The following is a 20,638-nucleotide window of genomic DNA, read 5'->3' as shown; positions in this document are numbered from 1 at the left end:
GGGAAGATGATAATGAACATAAGCATCACATCACACATACAAAGACATGTACAGTATATTCAATGCATGTACCATACTTTTCACAGGAATAAAGATGACATTTTTTTCATATAGTATTCAATATGGAATAGAGTATATATTATATACTTCACACATGACCTAGAATAGTGTAAATTTGGTGACACTACAAAGCAGCAAATATCAGGCTGTCAAGTTGTTGCCTAGTTACTAAGAAGGTAATAACATACTGTCGGGCATGAATGCTTATTATCTACTGTAAGAAGTGCATACAAGACGGTAACGTTGCACCTTTGCCCACAATTACAGGATACGCATTTAGCCACATCCTGGATGTCGTTCAAGCCAAATGCAAAAGAGGATTGTACTAGATATTTTAGTCATGTCCCGTAAGATGTCCATGTAATTTATAGTGGTGCAATGTGGACGTGGAGAAAGAATACTAAGTGGCTACAACTGCCCCCCTCCCCATGTGATGGATAGAAGTTGTCCTTGGAACATATAAAGGTGCTTTTGGGCTTTGAAGAGATGCACTGAAACACAGCATTAATGCAGTGACATCGAATGGCTGAGTGGGTCGGTTAGTGGACACGGGATCGAGAGGTCATGGGTTCGATTCCTGTCATTCCTGGCTTGAAGTCATGTCCTTGGGAAAGGCACTTCACACGGCCTTCCTTACTCCACCCAGGTGTAAAAATGGGTACATGACTTCGGTTGGGGAGGTAAATGGCAGTGGAAGGAGAGAGTTTGGCTACCGTGCCCTAGACATAGCAGAAAATAAACCCACTGCTCCTACGGCCTCAAAAAGGCTATGGACTACCTTTACAAAGATAACTGCCCCCCTCCCCACCATCCTTGACAGTGAAGGTGTCTAACTGAAATCATACTACTTCGCCTCAGCTTCTGTTCGAAATCCTTTTAGCAGGCATGAAGGCACTGACCTTGGTGCTGATGAAATGGACGGTATTGAATGCGACCAGCGAGAATTGGTTATTGGAAACAAAGTTGGTGCGGTGGAAACACAAGACAGAAGGTATTATAAGATTGATGGTGGTAGGACCGAGAGGTGACGCGCAGAGCGATCATGGATGTCTTGTCCTTGGTGCTGAAGATGTTACTGTTGTAACGTGTAACGGTTGTGGCGGAGGGGGCACCTTGTGCGGCAGACTAAGTATATTCTGTTGGAAACCGTAGACCGTATGTGGAGTTTATGATTAGAGCAGAGGGCATAGTGACAGACAACTGGCTCTTGGTGCCGAGCATTATAAATTATGAGCAAAGATTTAAAGAATATAAAGATTACCCAAAATGTTTATATAACCATCTTTCTCCTTTGAATGCATTAGGTACATTGAATAGTTAGAGATGGGAATTTTCTAGAATTAGAGTGCATGGAGAAACTACAAATTTGTAAATGCCTTTAAAAGAGAATAAAAAGGGTTATATAATGCCCTACCTCAGTTTTTTACAACACACTAAATCTTATAATCAAAGTAAAATGCATCAGCATTTATGTGACATTTCGGAAATGGAGGGATCATATTTTACAGCGCTCATTTTGAATTCGTTCCCATGCGTATTTAGTGTCGCCTTATATTGAGTGTAAATGTTAATCTGTGTAAGTACATTGATAGATGAGAAGGTGACAAAAGGTGCCGGCAGCCAGGCAGACTTCATCCTATCCACGTAATTTAGTCACACAACACTTTAATTTGTCACCTTGTGGCCGCCTTTCAGCAGACACATACCTCAACAGCAGACGTAATAAAGAAAAGTTACCAGTTCAGTGTCATGACATTACAAAATCAAGGACGATACTTAACTACAGATGGTATTTTCAGAACACCCCAAAAGTCCTCAGCCTCCTTTTTTTACTACCTTAAAGGCATTGAATTTCTCCACTCATTGCAATTAGATTAAAGCATACTACCTTTCCCTCAAACCTATACCACATGCCTAACTCCTATATTTTCAATCGATTAACGTCATAGTTTTACTTAATTGGTCTATACTTTTGTGATTTACATGTTGTATAATGTAAAATCAAGTTTTGTCATCATTTTTGAAACAAAGCCTTTTATCTTGGGGAATCCTTTTGTGGAAAACTGCAACGTTTCATTTCCCGTTTGAGCCGGCCTTTTGCGTGGGTTCCGGTGAGTCGACGTGGCATGGCACAGACCATAAATCATGTGGAGGGATACCCACTCCTGGGGGCCGAGCAACGATGGCCAACCCACAGGAATTTGGCCATGGTACCCTACATGCAAATATCCTCTGCGACTATTGAATAACACGTATCAAAGAGTCCATTTTGGTTTGAGTTTTTGTGGGGCCGTTTTTGTAATTTGTGAGGTCAAAATGGTTAAGGACACTACCCTTGGGGTCACTGTAATCAGGCCCTGTGTGTGGCGGAATGCTCCACAGGGTGCTGTTCGATAACGTATTCGCTCTCGGGGCACGGAATGCCCACCTGCAACCTGCAATTTGGTAGCAAAAAAACGGAAATCGTGGGAACAATTTCTGGAAGGGTACAATTCTACAGGTCAACGAGTTCAAGGCTGGGGGACCAATTTTCGTGGAGCATGCAATGCATGTAAAACAGAAAATGGTAACGGGTCATTTTTGGGGACAGCTGACCAGCTGTCCATGGGCTAGAGTACATGTATATACCACACTACTTTCAGAAAGGGGGTGTCAGTGTTGAATGCTGCAGTAACTGAAAATACTTCTAGGGGACTCAAAATTGCCATGTTTTTCCGGGACTTCAATAACTACCCACATGCAAAAAATTATACAAATCCATCTGAAGGATCTTGAGTTATAGGTGCAAACACACAAACACGACCAAAACAGTACCCATTTGGGAGATAAACCTCCTTCCCGGAGTTAAAAAAAGTAATTTCTGTCATTTCCCTGAACTCAGCCGCTCTTCTCTGATAGAAAATTGTTTCCATTGTGGTTGTTAAGATTGGATAGTGTTTCTAGGGCAGGTAAATCTAGCACTGGCTGTAAGTGAAGCCAGAAGAACAAAAGTGCCCCAAAACAGTACACCAAGAGATCGCCACGCTACACGCATGCAAATTTTTATTGTGTATGAGTTGAACGTACAACTATAGTGTATCAAACATGTTTTGAGATTAATTTACTTCTAATAAATGATTATAATACAGCAAGAGGATCCACAGTCAATTTTATCATGATAGTCTCCTCTTTTCAAATTTCTCCCCCTTCACCAAGCATTGTAGGGGTCTGCGTAGCGTGCAGCTAAATTTATCCCGCTGATACGACCCAAAGACATTCCACAAACAGGGCCGATACCACCCAAAGCTATGCTACAATTGGAATCAATATGGACCAAATACTAATTCAATAAATGCACGGAATCAAATCTCAGTGATCAGACACTAAGGGTTGTGTGTTGGTTTGATTACCAATCCCTCAATTGGATTCAGGCAATCGAATTTTGATCAACAGATTTGTTTCTTGTGATTCGATTGACATGTGACTGTTGGATTTGTTTGGAATGTCGGATAAAGTAGCTTTGATGAAAATAGATGATAATTGGTTGGTTATTCCACTGGGCTGTAGGTTTAGGGAGAGTTAAGCAATATTTGCAAAAAGTTGCAAATATACATGTAAGGGTCATGGTTAATTTTGTGGGCAACCTGTCTACCAAAGGAACATGTACTTTACAATGCCAAGAGTGATTGAACAGTTTAACACTACATGTAGAATTACTCAAGTCCTCCATTGGATGTGATTGGGGCATTCCACATTTCAACACAGAGTTAATACCACTGTTAGGGTCACCAACTGAAACCGCACTATGGGCCTTACATGTACATTGTATAACCAATCCAACATTTGAATCTACACATGCTACACCTATAGGCTATAGCCACACCTCTTTTTCCAAAGTTAGTGAATTAACATCTATTTTCATCTTCATAAACAGATATGTTGTTGAAGATTTGGATTGATTTATAATGCAATTTTGCCTTACAATTCTACCTCAGATGTGTAATATTAATAATGATATTAAGAATAATTAATCAATGATATTAATTCATATCATGAAAATTTAACAGTTCCCCATAGTGTGCATCTGTCATGCCTCAAAGGGTAAAAGTCTAATTAGACATAAAAGCATCTTATATTAGAGTAGGATATATGCCCATTTTTTCAAAAACAAATTTTTCCCCTGAGCCATTGTGTGTCAGATTACATGTTATCATTCAAATTAATAACATACAAATGTACTGGTAGATATAAAAACTTTTAAAGATTTATGAGAATTTATAAAATCTGCTGTGTTCCACAGATATCTAAGTTTAACATCTTTGAAGTTACATGTCTCACTGCTTGGATGTGTAATTTTTATAAATTTCTCTTCTATAAACTTTAGCTCCTAGAACAGACTAAATGTACAGAACATTTGTTTAAACAGGTTCATTGTACTGGGAAAATTCCCCAAACTTTACCTCATCTTTTGATGAAGTTCAATGAACAGTGAACCTTGGCTTGACGTCCCGCCCTAAGGATTTCAACCCTTACCAGAATGGTGCAAGTTGAGTGACAACAACAATTTTAAAGAATACTATACAACCAGAAGAACCAAAACCATACCTCCAATTCTCCAAGTGTCCAATTTCACCACTTCCATCCTATACACGTACATCTTGCCAATTTGCAATATTTACATAAGTTTTGGCACACACCAAGACCAACAAACAAACACACCAACTCACTACAATACATCTGTTTTCACTGAGGTAACAAAAGAAAACCCCTTTAAAAAACACCAATACAAATGCCCAGTTAAAGTTGTTTCCCACTTTCATCGCCCCAAGAAGCCACTCACAACGCCACTTCATTAACAACCCGGGAAACAAAGTTAACCTGTCCACCAATGAGAGGAAACATCGTTGGGAATTGTCACGCAGCTCAACCAGATATGTTTCACGGCGAGATTTCACCACGGTAGCTGTCAGTTACACCCCCAAGCCTACCGGTCGACATCACAGGCACACATGGGCGGCAAACGTGAAAACTAATCAATACAAAACACAACACTGTCGCATCCTGGTATCAGGCTCAATTTGCCCTGGAGTAACGTTGAGACCGCAGCTCAAATGTTGAAGTGCAGAATAGAGTCAAGCCAAACATTGGTCCGTACGAACGCCTCCTAACCACAGTAAAAAGAAGAAAACTGAAGTTGTATGGGCACCTTTCAAGTTAATTGTTACAAGCAAAAAGTATCATCGAACCATGGAAGGGGTAGGCAACATAAAAGTTGAAAAGATGGAATTAGAAAATGGGCAGGCATGACACCAAGACAGTGAAACATATAAACTACGCACAAAAAGTTCGGAAACTTAACTTTGGTTGAGCATATCTCCGTTGTTTTTTACCGATTTTGATGCATTATATATCATTATAAAGCTTGTGTGATTCCCTGTTCTATGATACCAAACTTATTGTGATTGAAAACCCACGGAACAAGTACCAGGACTAATAACGTGAGTGGGTCACGGAGAAAAAGTGCCCAAAATTCCCTGTTGGTGTCATACGCGCGCTGTGACATCCTATCGGTATGGGCGCGGATGATGATTCAATATATTGTTTCCTCAGGTTCTAAGGTTATTTTTAGAACACAGACCATCCAAGGTTATTTCTAGCACACAGAACATCCAAGGTTATTTTTAGCACATCGAAGAACCAATTGTTTACACCACATAAACACCTGCGTCTTGCAACGGTATCGTCATCCACAGGTGTTATTTTTTGTTATTGTTTCACAACAAACATTGGGGTACGGGGAGGCATAAACTCCAGGGGAAAGACAAGACTTGTACCAGGAACCCTCAATGCAGAAAGATATCGTGACACAATACTTGATCCGGTGGCCATCCCTTTCCTCCATAACATGGGGCCGAATGCCTTGCTGCAAGATGATAACGCCCGCCCATACCGGGCAGGGATCATCGCCGACCATCTCCAGCATGCAGGTGTAGAGAGGATGGAGTGGCCCTCTAAGAGCCCGGACCTGAACCCCATCGAACATCTATGGGAGCAGCTTGGGCGAGCTGTCCGTGCAAGACACGGTGGCTGACCTAGGACGACTGCTGGTGGAGGAATGGGACGCTATCCCACAGCATCGCATTGCGCGACTGGTGACGAGTATGAGGAGTAGGTGCCGTGCTGTAGTGACAGCGCGTGGCTGGATCACCCGTTACTAAGACTCCTTGCTAACCCGTTACTAAGACACAGATTGTTGGTTTTGATAAAGAATAAACTTAGCTTTCATGAATATGTCTTGTTTATTCTTGTTGATTTTTCACAATACTCTCGTACAGAAGTCAATATCAACAGAAGAATATGTACGGAATAGCATGTTTGACTATAGTAAGGTAATCTGGGCACTTTATTTCTTCGACCCACTCACTTTAGCAGGCCTGATGCTCGTTTCATGAACTCGCAATCACAATAACTTTGGTATCATGGGAAAGGAAATCAAATAGGCTTTTAAATGATATGTAATATATTGAAATCGGTAAAAAAATAACGGAAATATGATCGACCAAAGTTAAGTTTCCGAACTTTTTGTGCGTAGTTTAGAAGAATAGAAAATGGAGTAGGATGGAGAGAAAAGTGGTTGTCTGTGATCTTCAGTAAAAGAAATTAGATTAAAGGATGGATGAGAAAATGAATGAGACATTAAGAAAATATATTTTTGACAACCCGAAAGGAAATATTCCCTTCATTCCTACCTCATCTTAGGTCTGCAAAAATCATTATTCAAAATCTAGATTAAAAGATGTTTCTCAATGTAAATAAGGCTACATTTTGCACTTGTTAAAACACAAGTGTAGAGACACAGCTAAAGATTGTCTGATATTGAGTATCAAGGGATTTGATTATATTGCTTCTGGTGTCTATTGATTGTGGGAATTAGCAGGCACTATGTGCGGAATGTTAATTTCAACATGTTAAATGATTGCATTTTCTAATTCAAAGAATGATAAGTATTCACTGGAGATGCTTAACTTGGACAAGAATTTGACAAATATACAAGTCTTAATAAAAATTCATAACATATAAGATACTTCTAAACCATTAGAAGGAACATAAAAATTAAGCTGTGAAGAACCTTCTTTGCCTCATAGGACATAGATGGTTAATTCATGAATGCACGGTACGAAAGTGTTAAAACCCTGCGTGAAAGACATTATATTTACATCGCATGCACAAACATGCCCTCCCACTCCTATGATATGCATGTACATGATGCAAAACATTAAAAAAATATCTTCATGTAACATGAAGTAAGCCCTTTTTTTCAAATGTATATTTTAAATTTGTTACCTACAAGTATCATAAGAAGGTGTGGCAGACGCGGAAAATATTCCCACTTTTATGTTGTACTGTATACGTGTAAATGTACACGTATGTGCGGCATGATATGCCATATACTAGTATACATGAAGACCCAACCATCTGCGTAATGCAAAATCCAAACGGTTATCTGCTAGCTCACCTCTCTGGATATTTATACACCGTCACGTCGGCGAGCAGACTGTTGATATCGCCCGCGGGAAAATAGCGTTACTCATACCACGATCAATCTTTGTAAATAACCCCCGCGGTGAGATCCCCCGAACATTCGTCATTTAGCAGCCTGTAGTTACATTGTACATTTCTGCTAGTTTAATGACAACCTTGCCTCACCCCTGAATGTGGGGTTGCCATGATTTAATGTATTTTCTTATCTGATCATGTTTTCTTCTTGTTTGTGGATTTGCTCGGAGTTGACAAATTGCTGTCCCTGGATGCGGAGGCACTAATCGCGCCTAACAGCCGTCCACATTTTATGCACACATAAAAAGTTTTCCCAAAGATAGATCTTATCGTTCAGAGCTACACCGCTGTGATGGAAATGGAGGGAATGTAGATTTTTGAGAAGATCCAAGCCTTGCTTTGTTCTGGCCATTTTACAATTCTGTATGACCCCTTTTTACTAGACATCGATTGCTAAATAACCGTTGAACGACCAAAATTAGATTTGTGTGACCCTTGGTTTTATAATTAGAAAATGATGCACAATGCAATACTATGATTTTATTTGGCAAGAAAAGTTTAAAAGATAGTTCTTCATCCATGAAATTCGTTGAGTGATTTGTCAAGTATTTGTTGGCTCAGTGGTTACAGCCTCTAGTGGGTACTAGGGACAGATACATTTTATACCAAAGCTCCAAACTGATGACAACCAATATTTTTAAGACCATTATCGCCAGACTCTATCACTAAAATCTTAAACTCATAGAAAGTATGCTTATATCCAATTCTCACTGAGATAGTAACTGTTGAATTTATTGCTATCCAAAAAGCTATATTGAAAGCGAGGCTTTTGAAGTACATGTACTAGTTGAGCTAGATTTGGGACGCATTCTCACATTTTTGTGTTTGTGGGTTTACTGTAAGATTCAATCTTAAGCCACTCACTACATGAAACAGGATTTATTTTCTTCCTGGCATGTAAAAGTTCTGGTTTTATCCCCCAGTATGACGCAGGACAGCTAAAACTGGTATTAAGTATGGGATAAAGCCTTTTTTGAGCTATCATGCTTGTATATTATATTCTACCTACAAACTTTTTATATGGTCAATTACTCCAGCATCCAATATAGCTGTTCACAATGTTGAATCCACACTGTGTATGTATATGTTGCAGTCAAGAAGTTGAAATTAAAAGTTATCTAGAAAGTGTCCCATCTCTTCAATAAAAAGGTCTTATTGTTCATGAAACAATTTTGAAGACTTTAGAGACAGCACTATAACCCATATTTCAATGCATTGTCTTTGGAAATAGTGTTTAACGATAAGACTCATTACAAAATGCCTTCTCTTAATTGGAATGTCTGTCCAAATTCTTAAGTATCAAACTGTCAACTTTAGGCTGAAGTGAGTAATGATTTTAATGAATTGTTCCCCAGGACAGTCATTTAAACTGTTTTCTACGAGATCATTAGAATTTTAGAATTTGGCAAAGAAAATACTCTGTCAAAAACACAGCTGCCAAAGCTTAGTCCTAATTGGGTCTCCTGACCCAGAAGATGCCAATTTGGCTCTTTTCTGATGATTTATACGTAAAATTAATGTGGATAATAGGCAAGCTATGTTTGATATGTCAATTAACAAGCTGCCCACATAGAAGTAGTCAAAAATGAATCACATCATTCTGGAATCCATTTGATGGGATTTATCAAGAATCATAAAGTCATAACCATATTTTTATAACGTACATTGAATTGGCTACAAGTATATGTTATTACAGGAAGTCATACTGACTAGCTAAAAGATTGGATCCCTCTATTTTGTCATTTGAGATAATGAAAGGTTATCAATTAAGTCATAAATGTAGCAAACATCATTTTGTCAAGCTTTGTTTCCTCCTGGATGCACGCCATTTGATGCACAGCTAATTTATCCAAACTTAGGCAAGCGTACATCCTGATTTGATCGACTTCATCGTTCATGCATGTCGTTACCCCCCGCGTACACTTCCGTTTTGACTTGATCTTCTCGACGGCGACTTATTTTCCTCCTGCTTTGATTAAGCCCTTCCTTTCACCGTTGTCAAATTGATATCCCTTAGCCGTTGCCCACCGTCCCCCGATGGAGCATTCCTCACGCGCTGACCTTCCAACAGCCCAAAGTCACCTTCAGTGAAGCTTTTCATCATGCAAGTTTGGGGATCAGATGCAGATGTCTCTGCAAGGCTATGCAACGAGGGGTCGTGACACGTATCTCTATGGTAGGCCTGCCCCGTGCTTGGCTGAATATACATCACGGCCTCGGACATATTTCACGTGGCGTTCTTTTGAACTTGACTGTCGCTGGCTTCCCTGGTATCTCTCGATGACCCCCCGTCTGATTTGTAATAGCGTCGGCCCCATTACGTATGGCGCCGTTTTCCAAAGAGTGCGACGGAATTGAATCACGTCGGAATAACACCTCGAAGCTAATAAAAGCACGACACATTGACAGTACAGCCACATCCATAAAAAAGAAGCTTGCGGTACTTACTTTGGCCCCTTTAAAGATGGCAGCTGCGGGATTATCCCAGATAAAACTCCTGGAGAACAGATAAAAAAGAGCCGCATACTTAGTAGCCTGCCAGCTGAACATATATCACAGCTACGAAAAGTGTTAGCAAGGCTTAATGCTAATTCCCTATAGTATTGGATAAAGCTAATATTGCTGGCCAACTTCTATGACCAGTTCTACTGCACAGAAGCTTACCAAAAAAAATGTATATCTTTGAGGTTGATACAGAAGTTATTTGTCTATGTATGAATCAAAGGCTGTTAAATTCCTTGAGGTAGTGCCTAATAACCTACAAGAAAGCATGACAAAGTGTTAATGGGTACTCAAAGGACTTTGCATGTCAGGGTGAAATATAGGCAGACTGTAGCAGTGAAAATATGCCCAGGGGCAATGTTCTTATTTGTACTAATTACGAAACATGCGTACGTCTTACCAACAGCTGCCAAAACCTTAGCGACAGGTTGTTTCAATAAGTTCCAACAAGTGTAAGTCAACCAAAACACCATCTTGGAATTCGCTTCTGGGTTGGTATAAATGAAGCGCCTTTGATGTGGCATATTGATAATTAGGATTGTAAAGAAATATGATAATGATATAAAGTTTGACCTCAAGCTATGCTTTACATTACCCCAGATATGTTTTGTGTTAAGCGTTTTTGTGCCTCTGCATGCTAAAGATATGAACTGTTGAATGCATTTTCGTATTAATTTTTTGTTTTGCTTAGCTATCATGATTTGATAGGAAATCTTCAGCAGTATCTTGATCTGCATACATGTACCTATGTCCCAGATACCAGAGTCCACCTGTGGGGGCTTACAGTCAGTCGATTCTTGAGTTACATAAATCAGAAGTTATACTCAGAAGGTACACGTATACGGTCTCTGTTTTAGTTGTTTAGGTTTAGAATTTGTGAGAAGCATCTTCATGTGTATGTTGGTTAACTAGATACAAGAGCCATAGCCAGGGGGGTTGGGTTGGCTTACAGTTAGTCGATTCCTGAGATGCATAGATCACAAATATTCTCAGAATAAAGTCTGTTATATTTGTTGAAAGGTTGATACATGTCGTGACAGGAAGTAGAGATCAGAGTTCGCAGAATTTGTCACATATCAACCTTATCTCACAACTATAGTTATAACAAATATTCCAGCTCATTTTTGACAAAGATAGAATAAAGGACTAGTCTAGTAAACCCTATTCTATTTCACAAAATATATTACCAGGGAAGATACAGTCTGTTTTATTTGTTGAAAGGTTTATCGCACAACCCTACCTGTAGTGTGTTTGGCTTTTGTCTAACTATGGATAGAATTGTACTCTCCCAGATGGAGCATTGCATTTCCTAGACGTTGACGGATGTGGAAAGAGATGGAGGCCAAACTGTAGCCCCTCATTTTAATCAATCACATGGTACACAAAGCCCTGGAAGGCATTCCTGGGAGAACCTATAGAGCACCATGCATCAACGACTTGCCGGCTGTCAGGCGGCATTAAGAGAGGATTTCCAAGGGTGGGACTGAAATTGTAAATTAAGCTTTATAATGACATTTGTCTGTCACGGTCCCGTCACTCTGCCGTTTTAGTTGTCATGTGTTTACTGCCGTTTACTTTTTGTTGTTTTTTTAAAACCGTGAGTAAACATGAGTCAAGAATGGGTGTTGATTTGACAAATATGTTGCTGTCATGTTTGATGAGTGATTGCGAATAGCGCTCATCACTGCGGACAAGCTAGCCATCGTTCACTAACGAATACACATTCGCGAAAGACAATCTCTCAACGCCGACGATAGGTGGGCGCAAAGACGGCTTGTTATCAACCTACATCCAGTCCGTGACGATTTGACGGATCAAATTCCTAGCTCGAGGGAGTGCCCTCAAATCTGCCAGGATGGGAGATTTTCTCTGATTTAATGCTTACTTTAATAAAGTTCAATGGTCTGTTATGGAGAGGAGAGCCATCAGTTTGCAGTGCGGTGGAAAATGTCAGGCATAACCACCACAGTGGCATTTCCCCCACACGGTACCCTGGCCAATCCCGAGTAAATCTGAAGGCCTGGCATTCTTCTTATTGCCTCCTTCGTGGCAATTTGAAAGGTTAGGATTTGCCCGTGATTCTCTCCGGGATTTTTTTCACGAGATGGTAAAGTGAGGACATACATGTAATGATAAGAAGAAAGTACAATGATTGCACAGAAGCTGAATAGGAATTTCTTTAGCATATATCAGCGCTGTTGTATATATATATCAAAATGTACATAGTACATATTATTGTACTTAAATGAAGTCTAACAAAGGTTTAATCTTATTCTACATGTTCCACTTGGGAAAATATGAAGGGAATTTCTATAACGAATTCGAATGTGCTGTAAAATTTGTTTATTTTTCGCAGTGACATGATTTTGTGTGAAAAGAGGATAGGAGGTTTTTGCATTGTTTTTTTAACAATCCTGTATAGTATGACAAAACACACATTTGCGCTCCTCGGTAAGAGTCCACTGCGGAAATACTACCACAGTGAACATTTTGGTATTGACAATAGATATTCCTCAGTGTCTTTTATTATGACGAGCCTTAATCTGCACTGTATGCAAACAGAGTTTATTGTTATGAACATGTATAGAAACAGTTTTATATCATCATAGATGGACTTTAAGAACAGCACTGTTATCTTTGCTCCAGAATACGTCATTTTGTCTGATTATTATATGCGATGCAGCAGTACCCAATGGATGTAACATGCAGATAACAAATATCAGACTGCAACAAGTCCAAACTGTAAATATTCTTACCAAATATTTATGATCCCTTTGTACATATTGCTGCAGGGAATACTTTTCCTCATTCGTTTATGACAAGGATTCTAGTGTAGCTTCATGCATGGAAAAGATCCTGCGTACATGGCCCATGCCATTACACATATCTCCACAATGTCAACCCACACATGAACTGAACAAGAGTGATCGCCTAAAGACTGATAAAACCACCGCCTCTTCATTAGTGTAGCAAATACAAAGTCACCACAGACACTATAGCGGGAGGGGGGCCTTTTTTTATCGCACTTAAACGTCGACAATATCAGCCATAAAACACAACGATACGTACCACACGGAACACCTCTGGTGCCCATTTTGGTAATTTATGCGTTGCTTTAGTCATGCCGTACTTAGTTTAAGTTGACTCGCAGTAAAGTTGAATAGTTGAACTCGCAGTGCGCATTATGTGCCACTGGGCAGACCTGTTAGAAATATTTCCAATACAATGACTGCAGAAGACCCAAAGCTGTCCTATTCATCAGGGATGATTTGATCAATACTTTAGCTCAGGGGGGTAATTAAACTCATAATTCAGGCCCATTTTGGCACCGAATGGGAATTATACCACTGGCGCTGCAGATAAGTGGGGAAGCATGATAAATATGGTGATGTCACAACCAACCAGAAAAGGCCTTCATTCAGCAAAATGGCTCAAGTGCTAGTTAAAATACTGTCAAGAAGGTTTTAGATACGTGTTGTATTTTTTGTTTAGGGATGATAACACTGGAATCACATTGCCTTGTCACCATGTGCCGATTACTTATGCAAGAAGGGAAGTTTTCAGAGCTACTTTCTTTTACATGATTTTAATAGAAGTGTTCTTTCTTGGCTAAAATTACATGAATCTTGATTGTTGATAATATTCTAACTGACTTCTTTTTCCTTTCATGTGCTGCCTTGCTGCTTTGTGATTGACCATATGACCTACTATAGGTAAGCCCCATTCTTATCACCTCAGTCTGTGTATGCAGGTGTTGTTTTTGTTGTGTCTGTCTATTGGTGATTACAAAGTTATTTCCATCTGCTGTTAAAATGTATAGGCGCGTCTCACCGAGTGACAGCAATTAAGGGTTAAAGGTCAGAGTTGTGGGAGTGACAGGAAGTATAGTTCAGAGTTGGAAGAAGCAGTCATTCACAACTGACAGATATTCCATGTCCTTTTCGACAAAAATGAAAAAAATAGACTAAATTTAATTAAAATCTTAATAAAAAAAAGTACAGGCAAGGTATATATTGAAACATTGACAGCAAAGTTTAGCTAAGGTTTTTATTTACAGGAGTTGCATAGTGCTATAGTCCTATGAAAGACAACTATTAGAGTGCTAAAGACTACTACCGCTATTGACCTTTTTACATTACCTATTTGCCTGGCCACGGTGGATATTCTCCACTCTAAATCCCTATAATAAAGACCAAAATCAGTTATTTTGTTCCTGGGATATGATTTTCATTCAGTAATACCCGGTATAGTTACTCGGTGATAGCAGCATATGCTGACCTTGATCGAATCCCAGGCTCTGACGTTAGCGAGCCATATTCTACAATGCATTACCAGCGAGCCGAATACCCAACCACTGTAGAAAGGTGACCTTTGTGTGAAATGCCGGGATGTTTTATTGAAACGGGAATGAGCGCGGGATTTTTCTCGGGCCAAGCGTGTTGACTTGGGTTGCAGGATAAGGATTTCTGAAAGGGTGAGAGTGCTGACTTGGATGGTGGAATAAGGATTCTTGAAAGGGCAACTTTGTTGACTCGGGTAGTGTGAGAGAGATTACTGGGGATTGTGGGTATTGAGCCACTGTTGGGGTGTGTCAGTGACCTCTGACCTACCAGGGCGTTGAAAGGCTGCTGGGAATTCAGTGAAAGCGTCGTGCGCAAAGTCTGTGGCAAACTTGATTTTGCACTTGATGGTGTAAAGTATTATCGCGGTTTAGTGCGATATTCAGATTCCAGACTTATTTTTATTCTCCTCTATATCTTAAAAGTTTACTATAATGATAATTTCTTTATTCATGACATCACTTTATATATAATTATTATGGATTTACAGTAACTTTTAAGTTATGGGACTTTCGTATTCCTATATCTCAAGGAAAATTGTTACAGTGTAGAACAATGGAAGCTAACCATTTTGACCTTGGTGCTGAATCAATTGATATTCTGCACTCCTCTGCCACTTGCTTTATGTATCCTGTAAGGAAATTTGTTCTGGTACCAATTCTATTAATTTAAATTAGCTTATTAGCATGATTGATATTAAAAATAACCATAGTTATTTAGGGTATGTGAATTAGATAGGGAAGCATGTGGAATTGGTATCATGCAAATAACTTTCCCATTCACCATAAGCATGCAAGCCCATGGCAGCTTATTTAACGACTTATTCTCAAGTCCAAACATAGACTTCTGTCACCAGCTAATTCTTATTTATCTGCTGTAAAGCATCTCAAGTCAGCATTCATATAATGCTTCTCTGTCCATCCATCCATCCATCCTACCAAATCCAAGGCCATTGTATGCATAATTCAGAATTGTCTAAGCCATCTGAAACGGAGACTATGTCAATACCACTGATGGTGGCTTTCAATTTTGCGCTGGCATCCACTTAGCTGGCGGAGAGCCATTGTTGTGCCAAATTGCATTTGGGCACAGCATGAGGACAGAGTTAAGTGTGGATAGGTCCGGACATACGGGATGACAGTGTTGGAAGCCTTTCTCTCTGATGAGTGGATTCAGATCAATAGCTGCTGCTGGGGTTGTACAACGGATTGAACTTTTTGTACTGTTAAAACGTAGTGTGCATTGTATCTGGACGAAGCGATTGGGAGTTCGAATCCCGGCTGTTGTCGCTCACAGGGCATGCACGCTACTGAAAAAAGGTTGTAGTCCTTAGGATGGGATGTTGTGGTCACTGTTCATTGTCGAAAAGAGCTACTAGTAGGGAAATTTTCCTGGTACAGTGATCGTAAAACTGTACATTTCCTCTGTCCTCTCTGTCACGACCAGTGGAAGAATAGTTCTTCAGTGAGCTAAAGTGGTTTGAGATCACTTTTACTCTCTGTTGTAATCTAGATGGCTAGAGTGGTGCAATGCAACAATCCTTTTCACAGCTTTCAAATTGGTGTTTGAGTAGTCTGACTCGATATTGCATAACATTCTGTAATGAGTTTTTGTTTATTGAAAAATATAGTCTTCATACATCCTTGTCACTGCAAAAGAGAATGCTGTCAATCATAGCTATTTTTGGGGAGGAATATTATTGCAAAAAGCTCTCACAAAAGCTGACATGATTACTATGGTCGTGATTTTGTCAGAAAGCCACGTAAATTTGATAACCGTAAGTTTCTTTATTGTCGAGATACAATGTAAATTGAGTTTAGGATCAAGGCAACGCAAGGACTTGTAGTGACTTTGTACATGTACCTTTGACCAGCCAAACCATTCAGCAGATCAAGCCTTTGTAACATGCTCTATAGATGATAAAATTGTAGTTGTTCTCTGAGCAATGAGCGTAAAAAAATGAGTCCAAATGGCTATTCGGTCTTTCTTACTGCATTATGGAAAATAGAATTTGGTGCACAATGCTCTGAGGGCCGTATTAGAACTTGAAGCTGAGTGTGCTATCACGATCTCATGGCCACATACCCGTGGTAATGTGTGGGATTGGGGAAACCAAATTTGCCTGTTGCCTCCAGATTTGTATCTCTCTAGAAATGACCTTAGGGAGACGCCCTGGCTGCTTTGCGAACTGTTTGCTAGCACATACACGGCAATCCCTGCACGCATTTAGCACTGATTGCCCATTCCAACAAAGCTGATGATCATGTAGATAAGATAGAGTGACCGTAATCTCGCGCTGCAATCTTGTTCTTCATTACAGGCGAACACGTCCATGTTCTGTCCATTTTTGTCGAAAACGGGCGAACTCTCTGTACATTGGGTCTTTTGTAATGCGCTTTCAATGGGTGGGGGACTTAGTTTAGCAAATTTGGAGGTCTTTCTGTTAAGTCGCTTTAAAGTCTCCGAGGATATTTCTTCAACTGTGCTACCCAGCGAAATGAAAAATCAACCCGGCCAAATTAAAACATAAAAAAGAACGGAGGTCTAAGTGCAAGGGTGATAACGAGTGGAAAGTTTTCTCAGAGCAGCTTTAGGGCCATTTCTAGAATCATATTCCAAAATGGCTGTGTTGTTTGCAGATAGGAAACTCTGCAACGTTATTGATGTTGAAATTTTGCTTGATCCTGTACAATTTAGCATTGCGGCGTGAAGTGCGTAGGTAGAGGCTATAAGTTTGGTCTACAGGGGCACTGTGAATAAGATCTGTATTCTCCATCTGCGCTCCTGTGTGCAAGCAATAACAAGCCAGAATAATGGCCGTGTTATAACTAGGAATTGGAAAGTGCAGAATGAAAGGCAAGTTGCGCCATTAGAGTAGAAAGGGCGGGATCTGATTTTTTTTCTAAATCGAAGCCGGCTGTGATTGTGTGAGTGCTATCTCTCCAACGCAGATGGCTTCGTGCCAGGCGTTGCTTTCTTCTGGGACGTTTTGCGAGCAGCGTTTCATATATCTTGGGGCCATCTTTTAGTTTTGCTGTCTTCTCTATTTGAAAGGAAAGCTATAAGGAGTGCAAACACTCATAAAATACATTCGTAACAGATTGAACAGCATTCAGTGATTTAACCACCTCTGATATGATATGATCAGAAACATGAATCCTTTCAGGAGAATGTTGTATTTTTCATCTATTGCTGTTGCATCTTGACATATTCTTTGTGTAAAACAGACTTCGACTTGCCTAACTTGCCTACTTACTGTTGAGGACGAACCATTTTGACCTTGGTGCTGAATCTATAGTTCTTGTGCACTCCTGCCACTTTCATCATATTTCGCAAGTTTAACTGTTTAAGGGGTAAAGATGAATAAGGCAGAAGGTTTCCCTGATTAGATAAAGTCTTCTTTAAACAGAATTTAGCAGATTTTCACATGCTAATTTTGATGCAGTTGCACTGAGTAGCAAAATATTAGCTGCATCCCAAGTAATTTGCAAACGATTTGTTTACTTTAATATTTTGTCAACCTTTATTTAGCCTTATTTCTGTTAATGAGGTAACAAAGCAGTGACATCTGGTGGACATAACATCAGGAATGCTGTGGACTGTAACAGAATGGTTTAATTTATATGTTTTTTATTAGTTATGGGTCGCTTGGAAAAACTCCATCTTTTCCTCCCTTGCTGTTTGATATATTTACTGCGTTCTGCGGGGAATTTCACGCGCATGGCTGCCAGCGGGAGTCTATTTCAGTTTTCATCGTTACGCCCTATTAAATCTCACCGGATTCAATATTTGTGCAGACCAGTTGGCTGGAAATTATTATGGATTTTCGTCAGGAAACTATCTGACGTTAGACTTGGAAGTAACAACAGCCGATTTGCCCTATGAAACATCCCCAAATCAAAACTGCTAATATTTTCTTTCCGTCAATATTACAGCGTTCTACCAAATAAGACATGATTTTTGAAAGGGATTCTAGGACTGTTTTGTAAGAAAAAGAAATTAAAGTCTTCCAGAATTAGTTACCTCACTTATAGGGATGGAGGATGGAGTTCAATTCAGGATTTAATGATCCAAACATTGATTTGTAACTGATAAGGTATAAACAAACTACAGTGTATCATTCCATCTGTGGAATGTTTACGCCCTGTAAAACATAGGTTATTGAAATGAGTTCCCATAGCTACATTTTAACATGCTCGCTTTTGCAGCATTTTACAATATGCAGTCCCATCAATTTTGCATTCGCCATTCTGCAATCAATTCTTGAATAAGGAAACGACAGCGAGAAAATAAGATACTCCTTCAGTCTATGGTTTCAATTTTCTTAGTGCCTGCTGTGTGGCAAAGTCACCTTCAGAAAGCCCGAATGACACTGGCAGCGATAGTTTCTCTTTGCCACACCTTGTACATGTAACTTGGTTGAGCAATCATACAGCCGCACAAATTTGATTACATTTTGTGTCACATATTCCCCTCATTATCTTTTTCTGGGGGCACACTTAACAGAATGTTTATCATAGGTATCTAGAAAGAAATGTGAAAATTTTTCCAAAAAAAATTCTAGACTAAGTGTCTGTCCTGATATATAATATTGAATGTGTATTTTCTATGACATGTTCATTGTTTATTCAGGCTAGGAATCATATGCTTGTTTCTGTCATTGAATTTCAAAAGCATAATGCACGAATTTTTACATTCATATTTTGAGATTTTGTGCAAGATACAGTGTTCTTTATTGCTTCCAGTCATTCTGTGAGAAAAAGTCTATGGAAGCAAGGAATGTACTTAACTAACTTTGTGTAACATTTAGACTTTAAAGTGATAGTGTCCAGCTAGAAAAAAAATGTACATGTACTAACATACATGTAATGTATTCAGCAAGAAACCATTTACATTGATAATAGTAGGACCAGGTAATAGAATTACCATTCTTTGAAGCTACAAAATGTATGACAGCTGTAGTGTAAGGCTCTGTCTGAGCCGTCTCTACAAGAATCAGACATGTTGTCCAACGGAAAATATTTCTGTTCAATCCAATCTATACAACTGGACAAAAGTTTTCTGTGAATTCCCAGACATTTTGGAAGCTGTATTTTCACAGGGAATTTCTGTTAATTCACAAATAGATTGAATAGAATCATGATATTATTCATTCCTAGATCCCTAACCTCCATAAATGTTTAAATGGAGAATAAAAGATATAATAACAATCTTATATCTTCTAGCACTATCTGTGTGGTAGAAGATCCAATCCCTTCTACCACACAGATAGTGCTAGAATATAAGATTGTAATTTTGTCTTTTATTATATCATTTATTGAAGTTGCTAACATTATGTCCTCACTTATTTGCCCGAGGGCATTTCCGCACAAAATGGAATTCCTGCCATCTTGCTGTGGACGGATGACTGAAATGCTTGAAGCATACGTGTATGTACCCGGGTGTTGTATTCTCAGATAACATCAAAATTCTGGTCATCCGTCCACAGCAAGATGACAGGAATTCCATTTTGTGTGGAAGTGCCCTCGGGCGAATCTGTAAATGTGCAATAGCACGGGTAGCCCCCAGTCCCTACCCGTCTTACGGTGGAATGTTCACTTCCCATTATAAGCCAACTGCGCATCCTATAGCTGCCAGGCAGAGAAAAGTATCAATAACGGGTATGAATTATAAATGCGGCGTAATGACAGCAGAACACTGAAACGTTGTGGTGAGGACACTTAGGCATCTGCCACAATCATTTATTGAAGTAGCTAACATTATGTCCTCATTATGTATGGACAGTCTGTTAGATACAGCACTTTTGGGAGAGCCAAGGAGATAACTTGTGTGTGTGTGTGGGTGTGTGTGTGTGTGTGTGTGTGTGTGTGTGTGAGGGGGGGGCAACAGGGCATTTTTTTCTTCAAAATTATAGCCATGCTTTACTGTAAATGCATTTGTGTTTGCGATTATTTGATTTTGCGGTAGGGAGAAAATGGAGTGTTCACGGTGCTTTTTCATTGTAGTTTGCGGTTGAAACAAGATGGGTTGCGGGCAGACGACATGACAAGAATTCTCACTGTGGTTTTAAGTTTGCAGTGAAAGGGTAACGCAAAAGCTGTGACCATTGAACAACCTCAAATTGAAATACATTGTCTGTA

At 39.5% G+C, this 20,638-nt stretch overlaps 2 protein-coding genes across 3 annotated transcripts in view; one reads left to right on the top strand and one right to left on the bottom strand.

Moving 5' to 3' along the window:
• LOC136421744 (staphylococcal nuclease domain-containing protein 1-like) overlaps positions 1-20,638 on the top strand; it is a 159,754-nt gene that overhangs the window by 44,584 nt on the left and 94,532 nt on the right. The window lies entirely within an intron of this gene.
• The window catches only part of LOC136421745 (leucine-rich repeat-containing protein 4C-like), a 71,622-nt gene that overhangs the window by 3,697 nt on the left and 47,287 nt on the right, over positions 1-20,638 (bottom strand). For both annotated transcript variants that reach the window (XM_066409260.1, XM_066409259.1), the window contains exon 2: positions 10,105-10,153. The gene's annotated coding sequence lies outside the window, so the exon portion shown is untranslated. The remainder of the gene's footprint in view (positions 1-10,104; positions 10,154-20,638) is intronic.

Source organism: Branchiostoma lanceolatum, chromosome 16 (genome assembly GCF_035083965.1).
Source record: "Branchiostoma lanceolatum isolate klBraLanc5 chromosome 16, klBraLanc5.hap2, whole genome shotgun sequence".
Lineage (NCBI taxonomy): Eukaryota > Metazoa > Chordata > Leptocardii > Amphioxiformes > Branchiostomatidae > Branchiostoma > Branchiostoma lanceolatum.
The sequence above is the reverse complement of the archived record's forward strand: the minus strand, read 5'-3'. Positions and strand labels throughout refer to the sequence as shown.